The 22,259-nt window shown below is 45.4% G+C and overlaps 1 protein-coding gene across 3 annotated transcripts in view; it reads left to right on the top strand.

Annotated features, from left to right (window-relative positions):
• Positions 1 to 22,259, top strand: part of CELF5 (CUGBP Elav-like family member 5) — a 545,089-nt gene that overhangs the window by 432,427 nt on the left and 90,403 nt on the right. The gene's annotated exons all lie outside the window — the stretch shown is intronic.

The raw sequence follows: 22,259 nt of genomic DNA, 5'->3' as shown, positions 1-22,259 counted from the left end.
TCCCAATCCTGAAGTCGCACAGGAAGTATCTCCGTTTTACGGTGGGATCGCAACATTATCAGTTTGCGCTCCTTCCTTTTGGAATTACTACTGCGCCTCGAGTCTTCACCAAGGTGATGGCGGTGGTGGCTGTACATCTCAGAAGGTCGCGGATTTCAGTATTCCCAAATTTGGACGACTGGCTGATCAAAGCAGAGTCGTAAGAGAGAGTGCTCCAGCATCTGCAGAAGACAACTCAGTTGTTGTACCGGTTGGGTTTTTCAATAAATGTACCCAAGTCTCACCTGATGCCCTCCCAGCGCAACCTGTTCATAGGTGCTGTACTGGACACAACTGTATGTCGTGCATTCCCTCCTCCTCAAAGGATTCGCGACATACAGGAAATGATTCCTTTATTTCACAATGGAGCAGTCGCTCCAGTCCTGAAGGTCCTTCGCCTGCTCGGTCTGATGGCTTCTTGCATTCTGTTGGTCAACCATGCACGCTGGCACATGAGGGCGCTCCAGTGGTGCCTCTGCAGGCAGTGGTATCAACACAACGGAGATCTCAGGGAGTCTGTGAGGATCTCCAGAGAAACTGCGGCGGATCTATCTTGGTGGGGCGTGGAAGGCAATCTGTCTCAGGGAAAGCCTTTTCATCTGCCTCCCCCGGTGGCCACAGTGATTACAGATGCATCCACTCTAGGGTGGGGTGCTCATCTGGGGGATCCGGAGGTCAAAGGTCTTTGGTCTCCAGAGGAAAGGTTGCTTCACATCAACCTTCTAGAGTTACGGGCGATTCATTTGGCGCTCAAGGCCTTCCTCCCTTCCCTTCGCGGTCGGTCAGTTCAAGTCCTGACGGACAATACGACCACGATGTGGTATGTCAACAAGCAGGGAGGAGTGGGGTCGCAGTGTCTCTGCAGAGAGGCTCTGCACCTCTGGTCCTGGGTTCAGGACCATCAAATTTGTCTGATGGCAAATCATCTGGCCGGAGTTCTGAACGTGCGTGCAGACAGTCTCAGTCGGCAGTTTTCGGCCAACCACAAGTGGAGGCTTCACCCGGAGGTGGTTTGTCATGTTTTTCGGACGTGAGGAACTCCTCAGGTGGACCTGTTTACCACTCGCGAGAATGCTCACTGCCCGTCATTCTCCAGTCTCCAGTATCCGATGCAAGGAGCCTTGGAGGAAACGTTTCAGTTGAGTTGGGGAAGTCAACTCCTTTATGTGTTTCCTCCCATACCTTTGATTCCTCGGGTTCTAAGGATGATTCGCCAAGACCGGGCCCAAGTTATTCTGATCGCCCCGGATTGGCCAAGAAGGGTGTGGTACACGGATCTTCTCCACCTCTCCTCTCGCCGCTGCTCCGTCTCCGGTTCAGGGCAGATCCCCTCTCCCAGATGGAGGGGCAGGTTCTACACCCCCACCTCCAGACATTACACCTTCATGCCTGGAGATTGAACGGGGCAACCTGAATTCCTTTTCTCTCCCACACGATGTGGTGGATGTCATTCTTTCGGCTAGACGTGACTCCACTAAATCCATTTATTCATATAGATGGTCTAAATTTGTCTCTTGGTGTGGGGAGAAGTCTGTTGACCCTTTGAAGGCTCGTTTGTGTGATATTTTACAGTTTGCTCTTTCTTTAGCTCTGCAGGGTTTTGCTGTTGCCACAGTGAAGGGTTATCTTTCGGCATTGTCGGCATTTCTCTGTTTGCCGGATCAGCCGTCTGTCTTCAAGTCTCCTGTGGTTTTAAGGTTTTTGAAGGGCCTCACAAATAAGTTCCCTCCTACTCCCTTTATTGTGCCTCAATGGGATTTAAATCTTGTTTTAACCTACTTGATGGGTTATCCCTTCGAACCCTTACACAAGTGTCCCACGAGGCTTTTGTCTTTTAAGACGGTCTTCCTGGTTGCGATCACCTCGGCAAGGAGGGTAAGTGAGCTTCAAGCTCTTAGTTCCAAGCCCCCATTCTTAACCATTCATGCTGAACGAATGGTTCTTAGGACCAGGGCTGCTTTTCTCCCTAAGGTGGTAACAATCTTCCATCTAGGACAATCTATTACCCTTCCTACCTTTTATCCTCCCCCTCACCCTTCCAAGGAGGAGGAGAGACTACACCGTCTGGACCCCAAGAGGGCGGTGACTTTTATCTTGATAGGACTAGAGACTATTGAGTGGATGACCAGCTCTTCATTGGATTTGGTGGCTGCAAGAAAGGAAGAGCAGTGCACACGTGCACTCTTTCAAGATGGATCATTCTCTGTATAAAGATCTGCTACTCTTTGGCCGGTAATGAACCTCCAAAGGGTATAAGAGCTCATTCTACAAGAGCAAAGTCGTCAACTTGTGCTTTGTCTAGGGGTGTACCTGTAGAGGATATTTGTAGGGCCGCAACTTGGACCTCCCTCCACACTTTCGCGAAGCTTTACTGCTTAGATGCCGAGGTGAGGAGGAAGGTCACTTTGCGTGCTCTGTCCTCCAGGATTTTCTGGTATAGGAGAGTGAACACCCTCCTCCGGGAGTGGGGACTGCTGTGGGACTCTATTCACAAGGTGAGGAATCCACTGGCAGATGTATCTATCAGAAGAACAAGTTACTTACCTTTGGTAACGCTTTTTCTGGAAGATACAGTATCTGCCTGTGGATTCCTCACTGACCCACCTGCCTCCCCGTTGTCCACTCTTCTATACCAGAGTTACTGTGATGTATCTACTTTATTATCAAGGAGTTGTTTATTTCAAATGTTTTATTGCATTTGTTTTACAATGTGTGTGTCACTTTGACATTTGTGTACTGTGTATACTGTGTATATTTCTACTGTCGTTGGTCCGTCCGTGTGCCTCGAAGGCACGGAAAAAAGGGCGGAACTGACGTCATCACGCCGGCGTGGGCCTATTGTAGTGTCGGTGACGTCAGCGGAGTCGCGTGCGATGCCGTGCATCTATTTTTTTTTTAAATATATCTTTTATTGATTTCACAGGATAAAAGACAACTGTATTGTTACATCATGCATTTGTCTACATCTCAAGGATGTCTGTCGTAGTTGTGGGACGTATCACAATTTGCAGTAGTACAGCGCTGTATACAGCTTAACAACGATGCAATACAAGTGTTCCAGCCGTGTCAGTGCAGTAATCAAGATGACATCAAAAAGTGAACAACAAGGGATAGAAACAAAACCTAAAGGAGACCTAAGAGGGGGGTGTGGTCATCTAATGTGAGGGTGTGGTGTGTGGTCCGGAGCAAGGATCTGCCAGTGCATTGCGGGTTCATGGTTGCCCTTTGGTAGTGACTGCAGGTTATCTCTGGGTGTCGGGGAGGGCCGAGGGCCGGTGGCAGGAGGTGTGTTGTGTGCTCGGGAAGTTAGGTGTGGCATCACTGTGGCGAGCACGGTTGGGCATCGTCGGTAGGTGCATCAGTGGCGTCATGTGGTTGGTGGAAGGAGCCCAGCATCTCGTCTCACAATGTTGCGATCGGGAACTTCCGCAATCCCGCGGTTTCCTCATTGTGTAGGGTGATGCTTTCTGCCTTCGCCCAATTGTCCAGGGAGGTGCACCAGTGATCTGCTAGGGGTGGGGTGGGTCGTTTCCAGTGTTTCGTGATCAGCTGTTTGGCCTGAGGAGGCCAAGGTCCCAGAAACGAGAGGGGACTTTATTATGCTTGGTCCGCTTGTATATGCCCAGTATGCATGCTTCCCATGTGTGTGGTACCTGCATGGCGGTGCAGCGCTCCAATGCTGGCCGCACTGTCTGCCAATATGTCTGAAGTTGTGGGCATCGCCATAGCATATGCAGTAGGTCCGCGCCCTCCAGTGTACATCTCGGGCAGCCAGCTGTGGCGCCCGGGAAGTACAGGTTAATTTTATCTGGCGAGAGATACGCACGATGTAGTATGTAGAACTGGATCAGCTTAAAGCGCGCATTTCGTGGGATGTTCTTGGGGCCCGATAATATCATCGTCCACTCTCCATCTGTCCAGTCCCTCCCCCTGTCATCCGCCCATTTGTCTCGCAGCGGCTGCAGGGTATGTTGCGTGTGTGACAGCAGTGCTTGGGTCAGCCAGTGCACCACATGTGTACCGTTCCCCATGACGTGTAGGTGCTGTATCAGTTGGTGTGTGGGTGGTTCCTCCGCGATGCTCCCCCATCGTTGCGTGTATGCCATGACTATGGAGGTATGCTGTAAGAACTGCCCCGCTGGAAGACCAGTGTCATCGGCCAGTGTCCCGAAAGGTATCAGTGCGCCATCGGCATATAGGTCTGCCATGGTGTCCACTCCTGTGCGTGTCCAGTGTGCCAGTGCTGCTTCCGTGACGACAGATGAGGCTTTGGGGGTGCCCAGGAGTGGTAACGCGGGGGCGTATGGTTTTGTGTGTTTAGTTAGTTTTAAGCTCCTGGCGTAGCAGGTGACAGCTACGGCTGCATGTAGTTGTGATGTGCTCCTCGTGGGCGCCAGGGGGTGGAAGAGGGAATGTATTTGTGTATGAGACAGCATATCTGTGGCCGTTGCTGTATCCTCTAGGTTCCTAGGCGCGAGCCAGGCTGTTACCCACTGTAATTGTGCTGCTAGATAATAAAGTTCTAGATTCGGCACTGCGAGGCCTCCGTCGCTGACCGGGGTGTAAAGTTTGCGCAGGGCCACTCTGGGCCTTCCAGTATTCCAGATCAGGTCCCGGATCATGGTGTCCAGCTCTTTGAAAGTGCGGACCTGGACATATGTTGGGATATTAGCAAAATAATATAGGAGTCTGGGCAAGACGATCATTTTCGTCAATGTCACTCTACTCGGCACATTGAGTGGGAGCGTTTTCCAAAAGGAGATCTGGGATCTTATGGACGTTATGGCGCGCGTCAGGTTGCCATCTAGGATGTCCGGGGGTGTTCTGTATATGTATATGCCTAGATACTTGAACGTGGTGTGGTGCCATGGTAGCCGCTTGCCGTGGATTGCGATCTCGGGGTCAGGAGTATCCGGAGCGAATGCATATGCCCCCGATTTGGCCCAGTTGACTTTAAGGCCTGACATGGACTCGAAGGATCGGAAGATTTCTGACAGCTCCGGCGGTATGAGGGTGAGGTCTTTGATATACAAGAGTAGGTCATCCGCATATAGCGACACTATGTGCACGCCTTCTGCCATTGGGATGCCCCAGTGTGTGCCTCTGGCGCGCAATACCTTGGAAAGGGGCTCTATTGCCAGTGAGAATAGTAGTGGGGATAGTGGGCAGCCCTGTCTGGTGCCGCGTCGGACTCTGATGGAGTCAGACATCAATTTGCCGGTGTGGAATCGTACTTCTGCGCGGTCATAGAGCAGTCCGACCAGCTCAATATAGTTGTCTCCTAATTCGAATTTGCGCAACACTGATAGCAAGTAAGGCCATTCGACCGAATTAAATGCCTTTTCAAGGTCTAGAACCAGGCAACCCGAACGCGGCCACTCCCGCACTGCGTAGGTCTGCACGCGGAACAGCCTCCGTATATTGTGGGAGGTACACCTAGCAGGCACAAAGCCGTTCTGGTCAGCGTGCACCAAGGCAGGCACTAGGGCTGCCAGGCGTCTGGCTAGGGTCGACGCCAAGATCTTATAGTCTGTGTTCAGCAGCGCCAATGGCCTATATGATCCAAGGAGCATGCCATCTCGGCCTGGTTTAAGGAGGGACACCAGCGTCGATGCCGTGCATCTATGACGTCGTCCCCGTCGCCGCGAAGCTATAAAAAAAATAATTTCCGAATGTTGCTGACACAAGGGGATATTCACAAGGTGAGGAATCCACAGGCAGATACTGTATCTACCAGAAAAAGCGTTACCGAAGGTAAGTAACTTGTTCTTTAGAATTCACCATTATTGGTATCTCTTTATAGATTCACATCCTTGAATCATTCCCCGTCGTCGAAGTGGGAGTCCAACGGTATCATAACAAAGCAATGTGCAACAGTATAATAGGAATAGCACTGAACCTTTGGTCATACCTATGCTCTTTTTAAAAAAAATAACTAAATGCCAACCTTTAGCCAATCAGGGTACGGTACCCTGTAGAAGAAACCCAAGAGAGGCTATGTTTCTCCGATTTTTTTACCGCATATCATGTGATGGGAGTCTCTGCTCAGTTTTCATCATTTTCCACAATTTGTAAGAATATTTCTCTTCTTAACTACATCATGTCAGACCAACCTAAAAAAGGATTTTTTAGATCCTGAGACACCTGTGGGAAAAACGACTCCAAATTGATGACTCACATAAGCAGTGTTTATATTGTCTTCATTCGGAGCATAAGGTGAGGTATTGCAAAATTTGCACCACCGTTTCCCCAAAAAGGCTCAAAGATAGGGGAAGGTAGATTGTTGTTGTGGCTCCGGACACTTAAAACTGAAGAATACCCTCTTTCAGATAAGGACAGCGAGGGGTCTTCAAAAACAGTAACACCCAAAAAAAGGCACAGATCTTGTGAAGGGCGCTCACCCCCTCGCAAACTTCAAAATCTCCTCTGTATCAGTGTCAGCGGTCACCTCATCGTCGTCGATGGATTCGACGATGAGTACAATGCCAACAGTGACATTTACTTCAGTGGCTTCACCCATCATTCTTTCATCAACTTTGTTGTTGATGACAACTTTGATAACGGCTAAGATACTTAAAAACAAGCTGTCTTCACAATCGTCATCGCTTGCAACCCGTTCAGTCAGCCTAGCGATGAAGATAGCATCGGCAAAACTACAGTCTTCTATTAATCCCTCAGTGAAGCACCCAGCGGAGAAGAATTTGCCCTTGAAGGACTCAACGACGAAGGACTCATCGAGGACAACAGTATCACACTTGACGAAACGTTCGGTGATGAAGGACCCAGCGACGAAGAACCCATCGACGAAGAACCCTTCGACAAAGGACCCATCCAATACAGACCAGTCGACGTTGGACATGTCCAGAAGAGGGCACTTGATGCAGGATTCGCCGACAAGTGAGTCGTTGACGGACAAGTCAGCTGCAATAAGACTTGTGTCATCCACAAACACGTAATTTCTACCGCTGATATTCATCACTCCTAGGAAGGAGATCTTTCCAACCCACACCTTGCCATCTAAGGTCTCCTTACTTCCACCTGCACATCTCTTCGATGAAGATTCAGAAGATGACGATTGTTTCAGTGTAGCTCACAGTCCATCCGAGCTTGATGGAAAGTGCCAGGATGACGATGAGGAGGACCAATACTACGAGGAATGCCATTACACTGGGGGCGAACAAGCTGAGCAATATCAGCAGGTATATTCACGCAGCACGTCCGCCAGAACCAGTCTATCCAAATGCCCCTGTCTTAAGTCAGCAACCTACAACATATGCTGCAAGACCATTATAGTAGGTTCCCTCAACCAGCAGGGGGAGCCACAGCACAGCAGCCATCCACTCCACTGTCTTCTCCTCCACCCCGAATTCCACTTACACCACAATCAAGGCCACTCACAGCTTCTTCTACTCCATCTCCTCCGGTGCCTTCTTTCATAGCTGACCCTCCTGCTGAGGATCAACTTTCCACAGACGAGGAGAGAGAGGAAGGTGAAATAAGGGACACCGCATCACGCCCTAATGAGTGAGATGATTATTTGGTACCAATTCCATCCCCTCCACGGCCACCAGCCTCAGAATCCCCTCCAGAGGATATTGGCGGGTTCCACAGTTTGATGGATAGAGCTGCCATTAAGTATGGCCCTCCACTATTTTCCAAACAATTGGATTGTGTCCATTATGATTTTCAAGAGCCTACAAAAAGTCTCATTGGTTGATCCCTAAGATTGATTACACTTGGCAGGAAGGATTAAAGATAATGAAAAGGTCAGTCTCAACAGTCATTCCCAGAGAGGATAAGAAATATGAAGCCCCTGAGGACTTTCCAGCATGTATGACTGGCCAACAAAAACTGGATTCAGTGATTTCCCAGGCAGCCCAACGTCGCTTCAAAAATTCATCCAATCCAGTTTCAGCACCTCCCAACAAGGATGGTCGTAAGCTTGATAACATCTGCAAGAGATTTACCTCTATAGCAGCCACAACAGTAAGAGCTGCTAACTCTCTGGCAATACAGGGCCATTACAACCACCAAATTTGGTCAAACCTTTCTACCTACATCGACCTGTTACCTGAGGACACTAAGGTAAATTTGTAAGATTCTACAAGAGGGAGAGAACATTTCAGCTAAGATTATAGATTGTGCTATCGATATCTCAACCACAGGTTTCAGGCAGCTTGCAAAGACAGCGGTTCCTCTTTCTGTCTTGAGGTACAAAGTCAAATTTTAGGTTTACCCTTCAACAGGGAATCTTAATTCAGTAAACAAGTGGATGAGGTGCTTCAGTCCATCAAAGCTGATAGACACTGCTTGGTCTCTCAGAACGTTACAGTATAGGAAACAGAGCTGTCGAGGAGCCAGAGGCAGCTGGAATTACTCACATAGAGGAGGTTTTCAACCCTATAGAAGCCAATACTTGCCCGGTCAACCTCAGTATCATCTGCAATACCAGAATCAACCGTAACAACCTTACAGGCAACAATTGGCTGCACCGTACAAACATACCAATAGAGGCAAATTTTCGACCCGTGGAAGGAATTCCAGCAGAAAACAGTGACCCTTTTATAGTGCTAGCTGCCCCTCCCTACTCACCTACTCAATTAGTGGGCCGCATTTCCCATCATCTCCATCAATGGTCCCTCATAACATCGGATAAATGAGTCCTCAATGTCATTGCACAGGGTCATACTCTGGAGCTCATCAATGCACTTCCAAACAGTCCGCCAAAGGGACCACTCGCTCCGCACCTCAAACAACTGCTCAGCGAACTATCCATAATGTTACAGAAGGGAGCAATAGAAGTTGCCTCAAAATGTCAGAGAGAAATGGGATTCTATTCTTATTTCTTCCTGATTCGCAAGCAGTAAGAATGGTGCCCTATTTTGAACCTTCGCAAATTGCACACGATTCTGAAAAAACAATCTTTCCACATGGTAACACTCCAGGAAATTCTTCACCTTCTCAATTCTGGAGATCATAGGATGGCCTTGGATCTTCAGGAAACTAACGTTCATGTACCAATCCACCAGAAAATCTGCAACTTTCTGACGTTCAAGGTAGCCAGCACACACTACCAGTTTACCGGCCTTCTCTTCGGACTAAAATTGGCTCTGTGTATCTTCACAAAGGCCTTAGCACCGGTAGCTGCTTATCTCAGACAGCGGGAAGTAAAGTTATTTCCATACTTAGACAAGTGGACAAGGGCACATCACCAAATTGCCAAGGCCACGTTTACCTGCTTCATACTCTTTCACGGTCTACTCCTTTCAGTCAACTATCAAAAATCTCATTTGAATCCCACCCAAAGTATAACATTCTTAGGGGCATTCGTAGACACCGATCATAACAAGGCCTTTGCGTCAAAGGACAGACATCTAAATATTCAGCATCTAGCAAAAATATTAGCCAGCAAAAAGTCAGTTTCTTTCTGGATGTACAAATCTCTACTAGGAATGCTTTCTTCATGCATTCACATCATTCCCAATTGCCATCTATACACGAGACAGCTCCAAGAAGACTTGGACAAACAATGGTTTCAAGCCAAAGGCTTGTTCGAGGACATTGTTCAAATCACCCCTCACATGTCCAAAAAGATGGGCTGATGGGCACAGACATCCAATCTTTTCAAGGCCTTTTCATTTCTGGCATTAATTCCAGATTCTACTATCACAACAGATGCATCTCTGAAAGGATGGGGTGGTCACCTCCAAGACCTGACCATCAGCCGAAAAGGGCGACCAGAGCAGAACAATCCACACATAAATCTTCTGGAGCTGAAAGCCATTGCTTTGGCATTCAAAGCTTTTCTCCTCAAGATTACACACTCCTCAGTTCTCATTTGAATGGACAATACCACCAGCATGTTCTACTTGTGGAGAAGTGTGGCTCACGGTGTAGAGCAGGCAGACCCGGAAGCTGAGGTCAGACCCGGGACCAGGGTTCAATTCCCGACGCGGCAGGGTCTTGAGCTCAAATGTCCACGGACTCGATAATTCTCGCTTCGGTGCCTGCTCTAATCATGGGTTCTCACTCTGCAACTCTGGGCATTAAGCTTGCTTAATCTCCACAACGGCCCCCTGTGGCGGGATGCCTGGCTTTCACCTTGGGGATGCCCTGTAGGGGCTATCTCACAGGGAAAAGCCAGGACGGGTTCCCAAGGCAAGCGCCGGGAAACCTTCGGGTAGCTGTGCGCTCAATAAATGCAATAATAATAATAATAATAATAAGCAGGGAGTAACACGCTCACTAGCACTATCTGTTCAGGCACTGCACATTTGGACCTGGCACTCCAGCACCACATAACATTCAAAGCAGAACATGTTCCAGGAGTATCCAACATCCTCGCAGGCTCATTAAGCAGGACCAACATCGCCGGCCACAAGTGGGAACTTGACCAGCACATTCTGCACAACCTATTCCATCTTTGGGGCAAACGAATGCTAGACCTATTTGCCATGAAGGAGAACAAGAAATGCCAGTACTTTGTAAGTTGGCATCACCAAGAGGGGTCGAGGGGAAATGTGTTTCGATGAGATGTTCAGGAATCTATGATTATGTTTTTCCCCCGATCCCTCTCATTCCATGATTTCTCATGAAGATGAATAAAAAATTAGCTAGCTATCGCGCCAAGAATTTTCAATTCTATTAAGAACACGGAGGCGAGGAATATGCTTCTCTTTCTTTTAATGCTACACACAGCAGCCAATGAAATTAGTATTATGTATCAAAAAAACTACATTTCCCATGATGCAAAACACCACATCACATCTTGTAATAGCCCATAAGAGCCAGTCAATACCGGATATCCTCCTCTTTCTTTGCTTCGAACAATAAGTCCATAAATAACTAAAAGTCCAACAGAAACATCCTCCAACGTGGAAGAACAGCCAACTGGAATGAAACTTCTTCAACCAGAAACGTATTTAGTCCATCTTCTTTTCAGAACCTGGAAGAATGAGAAATAAAGCCCGTAAATTCTGCTTAAACAGACCATCAAATCATGGGTGGGCCAATTTAGTTCAATAGATGTAATATAACCGGGTGGGATAATCCTCGCCTCCGTGTCCTTAAAAGAATTGAAAATTCTTGGTGCGATAGCTAGCTAATTTTTTATTCTATTACAGGACCGAAGGCTTCGTATTATGCTAGTTTAACGCTGTTAAAACACTACAGAGGAAATATCACCCACCGGTTTGTAATAAACAGTTTGAAAGTAGATTCTGAAGACCAATCAGCAGAATGCATAATGTCTTGAACAGTAGACCCTAACATACAGCTCTTAGAAGCCATGGCGCCCCGAACTAAGGTATCAATACCCGCCTCCAGCATAACATATTTCAGTCATCTGGCTATAGTAGCCTCAGTAACAAATTTGAATGACTTCTGCAAAGCAAGCAATAATTGTGTTACACCTGGAGGCCGAATAGACCTCGTACTTTCCTCATAGGCCTTAAGGCATTGCACCACACAAAGCTTAACATTACTTGGAAAAGCATGATAATCAACACTTCTAGACATTGTCTTGGTCCTGGTAGTAATATTAGAAGAGACTCCTTCTGGAGTATATACTCTACCTGTAATGTCCAAGGCCTTGACATTCGATGATCTTCTACATGCCGCCAGACATAGCAGCATAGCTAACTTGGCTGAGAGTCAACAAATCATTTTGGGGCCAAAGATTGAACAGGGAAAGAATGAGAGAGACATCCCATAATGAAGTATATTTAGGTTTGGGCGGATTCACTACCCTAATACCTTTCAGAAGCTTGCAAACAAGCGGATGCATACCTACAGGTTTACCTTCAATTTGAGAATGACCTGCCGAGATCACGGAACGGAAATTAATAATGGAATGATACGCCAAACCTTCCGAAGCTTTCAGGAAAAGGAAGTTCACAAAGCAGGGTAATCCCGCCCCCACGGGATCCACATGTTGTTCTACGCACCAACGAACCCAGCCTTTCCAGGCTTAAGTGGATCTCTTTCTAGTGGAAGGAGCCCAAGCTTGATTGATAAAGGCTGAAGCTTGCTCTGAAAATCCTGGCATTTGCCAACGTTGCCGGAATGTCTTCAGGCCATCAGGGACAGACGCCCCGACATTACCATCAGGCACGTCTCTCCATGAGGGCCCTGGAGCATCATCAGGGACTCCGAAAATCTTCCTGGGAAGGTCGCAACTCACCTCCAGAAGACTCAGAAACCAGGGCTGCGACTTCCAAGGGGGAGTCACTAAGATCACTTCCGCCCTCTGTCGCATTATCTGTGAATACACTTGAGGGATCAATATGAACGGGGGAAAGGCATAATTCAGAGACTGAGACCAGTCCTGAGTGAAAGCGTCCTTTGCCAGAGCTAAGGGATCCGGTTTCCAACTGAAGAAATGAGACATCTGCCGATTCAACCTGGACGCAAAGAGGCCGATCTGGCATGTTCCCCAAATCACTTGTAACCAATGAACTACCTGCGGCTGGAGTTGCCAGTCACTGTAGTCCTTCAGGTGTCATGAATGCCAGTCTGCCACCACGTTCGACTGGCCCAGAATGTATTCGGCTATAACCGATATCTGGTGACTTGGGCAATAGTGCCAGAAGTTCTTCGCTATTTCTACTAACATGGAGGATCTTGTGCCTCCCAGTTTGTTGATGTAGCGGACTGCCGAGATGTTGTCCATCCTTAAAAGGATGCAACATGAGACTTTCTTGGGTGATAGAGTCTTGATCGCGAATGAGCCGGCGAGCAGCTCTAGGCAGTTGATATGGAGGTCTAGTTCTTGAAGGGACCACCGTCCTCCTGTGGAAATATTTCTGCAACGCGCCCCCCCAGCCCCAACGGCTGGCGCCGGACTCTATGACAACCTCTGGAAGGGAGCCGAAAATGGCCCGACCGTTCCATGCTTCCACGTGACTGAGCCACCACTAAAGCTCCTGGTGGACCTCCCAGGACAGAGGAACCAGGTCAATTTTCGAGAGACCCTTCTGTAGGTGTTGAATCTTCAATCTCTGAAGGGCCGATAATGAAGGGGGCCCATGAAGACCGCCTGAGTAGATGACGCCAGGAGACCCACTATCCTGCAATGGCTCTCAGTGAGACTGTTTGTTTGGACAACAGAGCACGTAGTTCCTTCTGTATGTCGCGCAATTTGGAACAGGGAAGGCTCAACTGAGCCGCGTGACAATCTATGACAAACCCCAGAAAATCTATTATTTGTGACGGAGACAGTACGGATTTGGTTTAGTTGACCACAAACCCGAGATCTTGCAGCGTAGCAATGGTCATGCGCAGATGTTGTGCTGCCATCTCCTGCGTCTGTTGCATGATCAGTAAATCGTCTAAATACACTATAATGCGAATCCCCTGCTCTCTGAGGTAGGCAACCACTGGTTTCAACACCTTGGTGAAACACCACGTAGCCGAGGAAAGACCAAAAGAAAGAACCAAATATTCGTACCATCGGTCTCTACACTGGAATTGCAGAAGCTTCCGATGTGGAGGAAAAATCGGAACAGATATGTAGGCATCCTTCAGATCCAGATGGACCATCCAGTTCCCCTGTTTCAGAAGATCCGCCTAGAGATGGATACCTTCCATCTTGAAGTGTTTGTAAACCATGTAGTGATAGAAATCTTTCAAATTGAGTACCAACTTGTAACCTCCGCCCTTCTTCTGAACCAGAAAAATATTGCTGCAGAAACCGTGAGGGCCCTCGTTGCAACGTGCTATCACATGTTTCTGCAGCAATTCTTCTATTTCTGAATCTATGAAAACGCATTCTGTTTGGGAAAAAGACAGCTGCCGGGGACGCCTGTCCTGAACGGGGACCGGAAAGAAATTTAGATGAAAACCCTGAATTGTTTCTAAAATCCAAGCATCCTGAGACAATTGAGCCCAATTTTTCGAAGAAGTAATGAATACGACCCCCCAAAGGGAGTGAGGAAGTGTCTGAAGCACTCACCTGAAGATTCTGTGGCCTGGAAGCCACCATGGTCGGCTCCCCTGTAGAAAAGTCACTTGTTGACGCGCTGCCTGGTAGGGTAGAACGTTCCCCCACAGGTGGAATCCCAATCGCCTCCACCCCGGCCAAAGTCGCCTCTCTGTGAGCCTTGGAAAGACTGGCGGCCAAACGAGCGTCCCCGGCCTCGTCTGGCCCCGTTAAAAACACCAGCCTGAAAGGCTCTCTTTATTCCCGACTGGGCTTTGTCGAGAGTCGTGAAGGTACCCAAGTACTTAGCCACGTCCTTCACAAAACGCTCAGCGAATAAATTGCCATCCGCCAAGGGCCCATTCTTGGACTTCTTAGATTTCTTCCTGGGAGGAGACTTGTCAGGGGTGTCAGTGGAGGTTGTGTCAGTGTCAGTATCCGTGTCCGGAACCTTGGCCTTACTGGGATCAGGGACAGGCATTGAGGACAAGGCATAGGACTGGGGCCAGGAGTCAGCCTGAGAACCAGAAGATGCATTGTCCTTAGGGGCTGTAGGCGAAGTGAACCCATGATGCTTATCAAATTTCTCCAACTGCTTAGTGATAGGTTTTAAAGCAGTTGCCAATGCTTGAACAGTTCCTGGAACTGTCTTCTCCAGGGCCTTGTTGACGGAATCCTGGACGGAGGCTTCCAGGGCCTCAACAATATTATCCTCAATGAAGGGTTAACCACTTCCTCGTCATAAACATCATCCTCCTCATAGGTAACCCAATCCTCCATGGTGGTGACAAATTTATAGATGAACCTGCTCATGAGGTAACCAATAATAAATATTGAGAGGAGTAAATGGGGGAGCCAACCCACAGCACAAACCAATCACCAGGTACCTAGCGCCTCAGCCAAAGCTGTAGCCAAGTTTTTGCAGCCCTCAGGGCGTGAAATGGAGCCAAGAGCAGTGAAAATAATACACAGGAGGTGTGCTCCCTCCAGGCCCAGCGTGTTTGCAGCCAGCCAAGCGTGGGGGTTCTGCTCAGCAAAGACTCCGAAATGGAATGGCCAGAAAACCTGTAAAAAACAGGCAGTAGCGATGTGCGTAGCCCAATCCTACTAAAAACCAGCCCAATTGGGCTACGCACATCGAAACCTACTAAAAGTGAAAGTAAATGCTCCGAGTGCTTCCGGCCAATGAGGGGGGCCTCCGCGCTCCAAAATATATAAATATTACCCCCGCCGTTGGCGGATCGGTACTGGTGATGTTAAACCTTTGTAATCGGCCCGCAGCGGCCGCTGTATGTAATAGACACGCTGCGCGGGTAAATCAAACGGGGAAATGCCGCAGAAGGAGTGTCACGCTCCCCTCTCGCCTAGCGAGAGAGACGCGGTCGAGGAAACCCTGTGCGTGATGCTCGCGCTGCTCATTAACCCCGGGGCCCCGCAAGGACGCATCGGCAAGACGTGCGTACACCCACGTTAACAGCGGGGTGTCGCGGTCGGCCGAATGCCACAGAATAAAGCTGCTGGAAACAGAACATGTCAAAAACAATAACACAGTACAAGCACAGCAATTAGCAACGCGACAACGCGTGAAATAACGCTCATGCAGTATACATCCCATACATCAGCATAACCATTAAGTATCAAATAAAGGCACTTAACTGGAGGAGGATATCCAGTATTGACTGGCTCTTATGGGCTATTACAGGATGTGATGTGGTGTTTTGCATCATGGGAAATGTAGTTTTTTTGATACATGATACTAATTTCATTGGCTGCTGTGTGTAGCATTAAAAGAAAGAGAAGCATAATACGAAGCCTCCGGTCCTGTAATAGAATCGAGAACCATGGGGAGCTCTCCTCATTACCCCACACTGGCCCAGACAGGTCTGGTCCATGGAACTTCTCCTCCTGTCCAAACAACCTCACATTCAACTCAAACCAATACCAATGTTGCTCACCAGGAACCAGGGCCAGGGCCATCATCCCAACCTGACATCGCTGCACTTATTCAAAGGTCTTTTGAGGATATTTCCCCTAGTGAGAAGACCACACCATCATGGTTCCTCAACATCGTTCTAGGCCAACTTATGAAAGCCCCATTCGAGCCAATTAACAGATCTGAAATGAAATACCTTATGTGCAAAACACAGTGGAGAAGTGTGGCTCAGGGGTTAGAGGCGGCAGACCCGGAAGCTGAGATCGGCCCTGGACCAGGGTTCAATTCCCCGCCTCGACGGGGGTTGGGCTCAATAATTCCACGGACTCGATAATTCTCGCCCCGGTGCCTACTCGACTCACGGGTTCACACTCTGCGACTCTGGGCAATAGCTTGCTTAATCTCCACAACGGCCCCTCGCGGCGGGATGCCTGGCTTTCACCTTGTGGAGACCCTGCCGGGGTTATCTCACAGGGGACTACCAGGACGGGTTCCCTAAGCAAGCGCATAGATGCCTGCGATGTGGGTGATTTGCGCTATATAAATACATGTACATTTACATTTACATTTACACTTCTACTGGCCCTTATGTCTGCTAAAAGGGGAAGCGACATTCAAGCTTTTACCATAAAGGAGCCTTTCATTCAGTTCAAGTCCAACAAGGTAATTCTGGCAGCAGTCCCAGATTTATCCCCAAGGTACCTTCGGACTTCCATTTAAATGAGCCCATTGTACTTCACACCTTCTTCCCAAATCCGACGAGAGTTGCAGAAAGGTCTTTACATTCTCTGGATATCAAGAGATGCCTCAAGTTCTTTTTAAACAGAACATGTCAGATCTGCACAGGAGATCAGCATCCACCATTCACTTTTGCCACTGACAGGCTGGAAAGTAATTGCAAGATGAGGTTAAAGCCCATTCCGCAAGAGCTGTCGCTACTTCCACAGCTCTGTTTCCTGCTGTGCCACTTCAATACATCTGAAGATCAGCAACATAGTCCAGCAGGCACATCTTCACGAAACACTACTGCCATCATGAGACACACAAGACAGATGCAACTGTGGTCAAGCAGTACGGAGACACCAATTTCAATAAGGTAAGCCTCTCATGATTTCAATCCCACCGTCCACTGTTTGATGTATGCATGCATGTTTATAGTTCTTTTCTACAAATGTTCATATGTATCCATGTTTAGTATAAGTATCTAAACATATTATTTGTCTTTGTTTTTTAACTGTTAGGTAAAACAAAGTTTTCCTTTTGGGAGGTAAAAGTAATTATCAATTCAAACACTCACTTCACTCAGTCAAGGACTCTCACTCAATTATATATTGTCAACTAGTTTGGGAAATGCTCAACAACGAAAAACAAAAAACAATTATCATACTAAATATACAATTTTATTTTCCATAAAAAACATAAATCGATATACAATTTCATTAAAACCTTACACAATACATGTTAAAACCACCTAATGTGGACTGGGAGAAATATAAGCCAAAACAGTAAACTTTGTCTTGGTATTTGTTAATTCGGACACTTTGTTGGCAACATTGGGAAGTTTTCCATTTCTTATACCCAACTATTGGTTGACAACTCCAAATTTAAACCTTTTTTAATGCGTCAACGCGTTTCGGAGACCCTTGATGATTGTGGCCTCCTTCCTCAGGACAGTATTTTTTAATTTCTCCAAATTGCGATATTTCACCTAATGTATATAAAATATTACTATTAGCAAACATATCTTAACTAAAACCTATGTTAAAAAGCTTGTACACCATATCTGAGCAGTTTAGAGCTAAAAACAATCATTTTACTGTATTCTGTTAAAAAAACATATATATTCTCAGGTAGCGCCATCACAGTTATATTGATATTTTTCTCATATCAATTCGGACATTTACCTAACATTTATGATATTCTGTAAACAGCCATACACAAAGCCGGATACTGTTATTATCTTCATGTTTCTCCTAGAGAACGCTAAGCATGTCGAACGTTTGATAACACAAGATCAGAATATACCAGATTTAAAAAAGAACAATACTGTTTTTTTCCTTTTCATTGGTTACAGCATTTCCCAACATGATGGTAACCTTACATTCAACTCACAGGCAACATTTGTACATCATTAAATGACGGATCGTTAGATTTAAACATAACTCACCTATGCAAAAGCATCTGGGTGAACGAGGATATATTCAAATTGTATCCTATTTGGGGTCTAATTTATCTTCATTTTTAAACTCCCAAACTATTAGTGGATATAAATAAATAAATACAGCCTGTTAGTAAATCGTCCTTCATATTGATATGAACGGTTTAACATCTCATACATTTAGGTCATTGGCTGTTACCTGAAAAACGCTTATTATCGGCTCAGAACGCGCTGTTTCATAACAATGTATTTGTATCTTTATTAAGGTGCCCTTGTTCTGCTCCTATTTAGAGAAAATAACAGTATCTTATTATCTGTTCTTAGTGCGAACTTTCGTGGCTTCATCTCGCGCCCGGATTACAGATAATTACCTTAATACTCTCTTCTCTCCGATATCTTTTCAAAGTCCCTTCTGTTTTTTATGCATTACGATTTCACCATGTTATTCTACAGAAAGGGAAACAGTAACTGTTTAGCTCTTATTTCGGTTTGTACCAGCGGATGAGATATTATGAAATTGTGTGAGCTCTCACCTGTTAGGTGGGACTTTAATTCATTTATGATTCTCTTGCATCCGGGTATTTAGCGCACACGGCTGCATGTTCATAAAATACAAAGAGACAAGTTTTCCCAAAGTTATTGTTAAGTTGCTTCAATGGACTAAACATTATTTTTGAAAAAATGTTTTTTGGTATTCATTAAAATCACCCGTCTCAGTCGCGGTTCAGTTAGGCTTATTTAACTATATCCATTCGGGTTTCTCCCACAGATGTTAATTTATAAACCTCACAGTTTTATCAAGCGGCATTTTATTTGTCTCTCTCTACTACCCGACTTCATTTCAAAAGTTATATAAAGCCTTTAGGGCTACAGTGTTTACATCACGGATATAACCAACAATGCGCCAGATTCTAAACGTACCTCATGCAGTAACCTGGCAGACTTCCCCGGGATGTTTCTTGCGTCTGAGCGATCGCTTTTTTTAATTTGATAAACAACCTGGAGAAACCTGAATGGATATAGTTAAATAGGCCTAACTGAGACGGGTGATTTTAATGAATACCAAAAAAGATTTTTTCAAAAATAATGTTTAGTCCATTGAAGCAACTTAACAATAACTTTGGGAAAACTTGTCTCTTTGTATTTTATGAACATGCAGCCGTGAGCGCTAAATACCCGGATGCAAGAGAATCATAAATTAATTAAAGTCCCACCTAACAGGTGAGAGCTCGCACAATTTCATAATATCTCATCCGCTGGTACAAACCGAAATAAGAGCAAAACAGTTACTGTTTCCCTTTCTGTAGAATAACATGGTGAAATAGTAATGCATAAAAAACAGAAGGGACTTTGAAAAGATATCGGAGAGAAGAGAGTATTAAGGTAATTATCTGTAATCCGGGCGCGAGATGAAGCCACGAAAGTTCGCACTAAGAACAGATAATAAGATACTGGTATTTTCTCTAAATAGGAGCAGAACAAGGGCACCTTAATAAAGATACAAATACATTGTTATGAAACAGCACGTTCTGAGCCGATAATAACCGTTTTTCAGGTAACAGCCAATGACCTAAATGTATGAGATGTTAAACCGTTCATATCAATATGAAGGACGATTTACTAACAGGCTGTATTTATTTATTTATATCCACTAATAGTTTGGGAGTTTAAAAATGAAGATAAATTAGACCCCAAATAGGATACAATTTGAATATATCCTCGTTCACCCAGATGCTTTTGCATAGGTGAGTTATGTTTAAATCTAACGATCCGTCATTTAATGATGTACAAATGTTGCCTGTGAGTTGAATGTAAGGTTACCATCATGTTGGGAAATGCTGTAACCAATGAAAAGGAAAAAAACAGTATTGTTCTTTTTTAAATCTGGTATATTCTGATCTTGTGTTATCAAACGTTCGACATGCTTAGCGTTCTCTAGGAGAAACATGAAGATAATAACAGTATCCGGCTTTGTGTATGGCTGTTTACAGAATATCATAAATGTTAGGTAATGTCCGAATTGATATGAGAAAAATATCAATATAACTGTGATGGCGCTACCTGAGAATATATATGTTTGTTTAACAGAATACAGTAAAATGATTGTTTTTAGCTCTAAACTGCTCAGATATGGTGTACAAGCTTTTTAACATAGGTTTTAGTTAAGATATGTTTGCTAATAGTAATATTTTATATACATTAGGTGAAATATCGCAATTTGGAGAAATTAAAAAATACTGTCCTGAAGAAGGAGGCCACAATCATCAAGGGTCTCCGAAACGCGTCAACGCATTACAAAAGGTTTAAATTTGGAGTTGTCAACCAATAGTTAGGTATAAGAAATGGAAAACTTCCCAATGTTGCCAACAAAGTGTCCGAATTAACAAATACCAAGACAAAGTTTACTGTTTTGGCTTATATTTCTCCCAGTCCACATTAGGTGGTTTTAACATGTATTGTGTAAGGTTTTAATGAAATTGTATATCGATTTATGTTTTTTATGGAATATAAAATTGTATATTTAGTATGATTGTTTTTTGTTTTTCGTTGTTGAGCATTTCCCAAACTAGTTGACAATATATAATTGAGTGAGAGTCCTTGACTGAGTGAAGTGAGTGTTTGAATTGGTAATTACTTTTACCTCCCAAAAGGAAAACTTTGTTTTACCTAACAGTTATTTGGAGCTCTATTTCCCTTTGGGTTATACGGAGCCCCTCTCTTTGGTTTAAGACTTTGTTTTTTAACTGCTAACTATTCTGATTTAAGTATGTGAATCTATAAAAGATCCAATACTGGAGAAGACCCACTCTTCTCTCCTGAGTAAAATCTGAGGAACTCAGCCTCTCTTGGGAGTATTCTAGAGGGTACTGTAGCCTGATTGGCTAGAAGTTTGCAATTAGTTATTTTTTAAAAAGGACATAGATAGTCTATAGAACCAATGGTTCAGTGTTATTCCTACCTATTATACTGTTGTCCATTGCTTTATTTATGATACTGTGGTACTCCCACTTCGACAACAGGAAATGATTCAAGCATGGAATCTATGAAAGATACCAATAGTGGAGAACTACAGTTACAGGTAAGTAACTTCCTTATTCTATTGTAGCAAGTGAAGATATGCCTGTGTATATTAAAATTTTGCATGAGTGAAAAAAAGGGGCGCAGAAGAACTTGCTAACTATTTTTCACTGTATTTCACCATGGGGAAAATATTTTTTATGGTGAAAACCCCTGTTTCCCACACCCCCACCAATTTTGGGTGTGTTCCCTTTCACTTCCTGCCCTGAAAAGGGTTTACTTCTGTTGTGTCAGGAATAAATCTCCAAAACTCTGCTAGGCAAGAAATGCTGTGCCCACCGACGTTTATGTTTTTTGGGTGGGCACAAACTTACAGAGCACTCCCACCCTGGAACAAGCATTTTTGTCACTGAAGGAGATTTACTAATATTGAAACCAATCTTAATGCATGTTTTAATATAAGTGCCATGCTGACATCTGTGAATTACAAAGACATCCTGAATTCATAAAAGAAGTATTTGCACATGCAAGTTAACCATACAAGTAGCCACTGTGAATGGACTCCTGAACATCCCACCCTCCGCGCAGGTTGCTTTTGGTTCTGCCCTGTCCGTTATGTGGGTGTTGGAGGGCGAGTGGCTCCTGTTTCTGGTACATTTTCATGATGAGATTAATGAGTTAGTTTGTGGAGCAGAGTTAAGATGGGGTAATGCAAAAATTCTAGGCTACTCTTTTCTACAGTAGGATATTTTGGTTCAGGGGCGCAGTGCTCTTGCCAGAGAAGGGTAATTTCTCTCTAGGAGATTTATATGTATACTCATAGGCTCTTCAATAGTCCAGCCCATGTGCGGGGACTCCGGAGCACTTCTTCTCGATATATCTTCTTAAATGGATATTCTTCACCTCTCTTCAGGAAGGCCTGTAAAGACACTTGAGAGAGATAGAGACAATAATGCAGCCTAATTGCACAGGCTACATTGGCCAAAGTCTTCATCCTGCAGTGAAAAAGGAGCCAGTGCACTATAGTTGAAGGAATTTGAAATGTTTTGCGGACAGAATGACTCTCCTACACAAAACCCTTTTTCATGATAGAGCTAAATGAGAGTGGGGCAGAGTTGCCTCATAGGCTGCCATTATATGGCTCAAAAATAGAGGCTGTGCCTTTAAGAATCCATAGACCACCAGTATCCCAT

Source organism: Lissotriton vulgaris, chromosome 12, assembly GCF_964263255.1.
Source record: "Lissotriton vulgaris chromosome 12, aLisVul1.2, whole genome shotgun sequence".
NCBI lineage: Eukaryota > Metazoa > Chordata > Amphibia > Caudata > Salamandridae > Lissotriton > Lissotriton vulgaris.
The sequence above is the reverse complement of the archived record's forward strand: the minus strand, read 5'-3'. Positions and strand labels throughout refer to the sequence as shown.